The sequence below is a fragment of the Gigantopelta aegis genome, chromosome 12 (genome assembly GCF_016097555.1).
Source record: "Gigantopelta aegis isolate Gae_Host chromosome 12, Gae_host_genome, whole genome shotgun sequence".
NCBI classification, from domain to species: Eukaryota; Metazoa; Mollusca; class Gastropoda; order Neomphalida; family Peltospiridae; genus Gigantopelta; species Gigantopelta aegis.
In genome coordinates, this window is record NC_054710.1 from 23,475,045 (window position 1) to 23,480,044 (window position 5,000).

At 38.9% G+C, this 5,000-nt stretch overlaps 2 long non-coding RNA genes across 2 annotated transcripts in view; one reads left to right on the plus strand and one right to left on the minus strand.

Moving 5' to 3' along the window:
- LOC121386206 overlaps positions 1-1,470 on the plus strand; it is a 14,045-nt gene extending 12,575 nt beyond the window's left edge. Inside the window, exon 3 of the long non-coding RNA XR_005959607.1 lies at positions 828-1,470. This is a non-coding gene — a long non-coding RNA (uncharacterized LOC121386206). The remainder of the gene's footprint in view (positions 1-827) is intronic.
- Positions 1-5,000, minus strand: part of LOC121386207 — a 44,458-nt gene that overhangs the window by 31,541 nt on the left and 7,917 nt on the right. The gene's annotated exons all lie outside the window — the stretch shown is intronic.

Here is a 5,000-nt window from a genome sequence, read left to right on the forward strand (position 1 = left end):
GTTAAAATTATATAAAACCTTAAACCAATGGCGCGCGCTTGTGAGTTTATTTGGTGGTGCGTCTGCCCGATTATGTTTGTGTGTATAGATGTATTTGTTTGTGATAGAGATAGTGTATTTGCGTCTGTGAATACGAGAGAAACAGACAGACAGATAGACAGACATACAGACAGACCAACAGACAGATAGATAGATAGATATCCCCCGAATCAGGCCGATGGCCACGACCGGATCCGAGGGAGACGTGGTCTGAACCTTTATTGGACAGAGGCATGTAACAAAAAAATATTTCTGAGTTGATGAGAGCTATTGTGTGTGCGTTTGTGTCTTTGTGTGCAAACACATTTTGGGTTAGTTTTTAACAAGCGCATGTGTTTAAGAAACGTTCTGCGATATAAGTGGGGCTTTTTGCGAAATAATCATGTTACTTTCGACTATCGCTATATCAACTGTGTAATGGTTTGCCACGTTATTCGTTGATTAGTGTCACTGTTTATTTGTTGTATTTATATATATTTCCAGGCATCCATCTTGAGTTATCTGCAGACAGCTATGTTGTGAAGGAAGGCGATCGAGTAACTCCGTGTGTGTGTGTGTGTGTGTGTGCGTGCGTGCAAACACATGTTGGGTTAGTTTATAATTTGTTTCTCCTGTTTTGAGATGCCTATGTGTGTTTACGAAACGTTCTGCGATATAAGTGTGTCTTCTTTGCGAAATAGTAACTTTACCTTCGCCTATCGTAAATATCAACTGTGTATTGGTTTGTTTCGTTATTCGTTGTTTTGTGTCAATGTTTATTTATTTGTTGTTTTTATGTTTATCTCCAGGAATGTTATCTGCAGACAGATATGTTGTGAATGAAGGCGATCGAGTAAAACTAACATGTCGTGTGGATAACGCACGGAACCTGAATACCATCATATACTTTGAACGAGGATCAGCTGGACAGCAACGTTCAATATGTCAGATACAACAACAAGGCTCAAAATGTTGGAGAATAGATACTCCAAACAATGCAGGCTATGATTGTATTTGTGGTACACACACAAATCGTTACGATTATTATTCGAAATATTACGAGATGATAATAAAAGGTGCGAATATACAAGACGCAGGACCATGGCAGTGCAGAACTTCAAACATCGCAAGTAACAGCGTAACAATTACTGTTCAGAGTGAGTAGCCATACGATTGTGATATAGACATAAGTGCTATTTTATTACATCCCATTCCCTAAACATTTAGGTAAAACAACTATACCTTTCCTAATTAGTGGGCGTTTAGGAAGCTATGCATGCGATGTCAACACGGCAAATATGGGGTGTACGTTAGGTGATACGTTACTGCCCGGTGCCAATTGGCATGGTCGTCAATTGCTGAAGAAAAGTGGGGGGACCGTTTATGAGAAATGTTTTTGTTGAGCAACCACCGTTCACCCAGAACAAATAGACGTCTTTGGTGCATTCCAAGGTCGTAGCTAGCGCGAGGGAGTGGGGTGGGGATGGGGGTGGCAAGGGGGCAGTTGGATAGACGTCTTGTAAATTTGGAAAGAATTAGGACAAAATGTAAAAATTGAGACTTATGAGCAAATAATCGATGAACCGTTATGGTATAAAAAGGTTTGTTTTATTTAACGACACCACTAGATCACATTGATTAATTAACCATCGCCTATTGGATGTCAAACATTTGGTAATTCTGACACAGTTATCAGAGTGAGCCCGCTACATTTTTTTTTTATAATGTGTCAAGGGATCTTTTATATGCACTGTCCCACAGATAGGATAACACATACCACGGCCTTTAATGTACCAGTCGTGGTGCATTGGCTGGAACGGGAAATAGCCCAATGGGCCCACTGGCGGTCATTCAAGCGAATGTTTTACCACTAGGCTACGTCTCGCGCCTCCAAACATACACAAAAAATCCTCTTCTTGGTTTTAAGTATGTAAACTGCCTGAAATGGATACTAAATGGTATTTTAGAACCTGAAGATTTAATTTCCGGGGTGAGTGGGAGGTGACCCCCGGACCCCTAGTGTCTTGCGCCTTCCATGCTCGTTCGTTCCAATAATTCATCTATCTTATTTGTTTAGATTACAGTGTCGCACAGACACGTACATATATATATATATATATATATATATATATATATTACATTTTTATACTACATATACTACATATATATAACTACATATATAATATATAGAAAAAAAACACCGCTGCTCGTACAAAGTGGGGGGCACACGTCCCTTTGTCCAGATCCCCCCCCCCCCCCCATATATACATACATACATACATAGAGAGACAGATAAACAGAGAGACAGACAGACAGGCAGATAGATAGATAGTGTATGTGCGTCTGTGTGTACGACAGAAAGAGGGGGAAACAGATACACACACACACGCACATACACACACACATACAGACACACATACACATACAGACACACACACAGACAGACACACAGACAGACACACGCACACACATACAGACACACGCACGCATATATATATATACACACAGAGACACACACACACACACAGACACACACACGCATATATATATACACACACGCACATATACATACACACACATATATATATACACACACACGCACATACACACACGCACACATACACACACACATACACAAACACACACACACACACACACATACACATACACACACACACACACATATATATATATATATATATATATATATATATATATACACACACATACATACATACATACACACATAGACAGATCGATAGATATCCCCGGATCAGGCCGGATCCGAGAGAGACATGGTCTGAACCTTTATTGGACAGAGACATGTAAAAAAAGTTTTCCGAGTCAGAGAGAGAGAGAGACAGAGAGAGAGAGAGAGAGAGAGAGAGAGAGAGAGAGAGAGAGAGAGAGAGAGAGAGAGAGAGAGAGAGAGAGAGAGAGAGAGGGGGAGGTAAATAGTATCCTCTAGATATAAAAAAATAATACTAATATGAGAGCGATTGTATGTGCCTGTCTGTTTGTGTGTGCAAAAGCATCTTGGGCTAGTTTATAGAAGGAAATGTTTTATTTAACGACGCACTCAACACGTTTTATTTACGGTTATAGTCCAGGTGTAGATGGAGGAGGGTTTCACCTGAAAGGGGAATTTATGGGACTGGTATTTTTGTGTAGCTGACACCTTTCTGTAGTATGATCTGCCTGTTGATCGCACCAACTCTGGGGCAAAATACTAGTTTGACCCCATTCTTTGATGTTATCCGGCCTATTTTACAACTTTTGTTTTCGCTATCGATGTGAAGGTTTATAGGCATTTACTCTATCTCTAAATATGTTAAGTTAATGACCGTGATACCATTGGATAGCTCGATACAATAGCATTCCAACGAATAGAAACATTTAATCAACAATGCATGATGTATATACGAATACACTCGAAAAGAAACCCTACCCCTCAATTTTTTGGCATTTGTTTTGAAAAAATTCCCATTTCGAATGATATTATAAGTATAAAAGTTTGGAGTCTTTGTCAATAATTTTATGTTTATTACCAAGGCCATTATTTTAGCAATAAAATGCATATATATTGTGGTAATATCTTTGAATTTAGAACGTTACTAACATCAAAAACACAAAGGGACTAACACAGAGAGGTCCTAACAGTTCTATTTCAGCGACATGAAAAAAATATGTATAATTTTAGCTGCAAATGTTTCAGTGGCAAAACGTGGCATTTGCAACTCAGTTCATTTTTCGTTAAATCACACAACAGCAAATATTCCAGGGAAAATACAACAAAGACGGACGAATAGTTGACCTGTCTCTGCTATCACCCTGCAAAAGAGCCAACTATGTGTGCCGCATATGGAGATTATCGTCTGTTGCAGATTTCGATGCTCCAAACCCAACGTTGTATGGTTGGACAGACGACATGCCTATTCAGTGGACAAAAACTCCATTCCCGGATGACATAATGTCACTTCTCTGTTTTGAAGGCAAGGACTCTGTGCTGCACTAGATACAGAAGAATCACAAGATGATATAATTGACTACTCGGATGATGATGAATACATCTAAATCGACATACTGAGCCATGAGTGATTTAACGAAAAATTAACTGAGTTACAAATGCCACGTTTTGCCATTGAAATATTTGCAGCTAAAATTATACATATTTTTCATGTCGCTGAAACAGAACAATGTCAGGACCTCTCTTTGTTAGTCCCTTTGTGACACCTTTTTGGGGTAGTATATGGGGACTCACCTCTAAAATTTAAATGTTAATGAGGTGGGGTTTTTTGTAGATTAGCACCCCACACACACACACACCCCTCCCAAAATAATTATCTATAACCACCACCCCCCCCCCGCCACTCACCCCTCCAATCTGAAATTGTGTAACCTCCCCTGCTTTTGATAGCTATATATCTGCAGTGTATCTGAGATCACTTTAGCAAATCTTTGCTTTGGTTTTAATGAAAATATATGGCTACATACTTCACAGTGTCCAAATAACCAAATTCTGAGATGAGGGGTATACTTTAGGTTTTTTTTATGTAAATAGCGTTCTAAATCACAGATATTTCCATACTATATATGCATGTTATTGCTCACATAATGGCCTTGGTAATAAACATAAAGTTATTGACAAAGACATTCGAAATGTCATTTTTTTCCACACAAAAAAGCCAAAACATTGAGGGGTAGGGGTTCTTTTCAAGTGTATTCGTATATACACCATGCACTGTTGATTAAATGTTTCTATTCGTTGGAAAGCTATTGGATCCAGCTATCCAATGATACCACGGTTATTAATATAACTTATTTGCAGATGGAGTAAATGCCTATAAACCTTCACATCGATAGCGAAAACAAAAGTCATAAAATAGGCCGGGTAACATCAAAGAAAGGGATCAAACTAGTATTTTGCCCCAGAGTTGGTGCAATCAACAGGCCGATCATACTACATGAAGGTGTCAGCTACA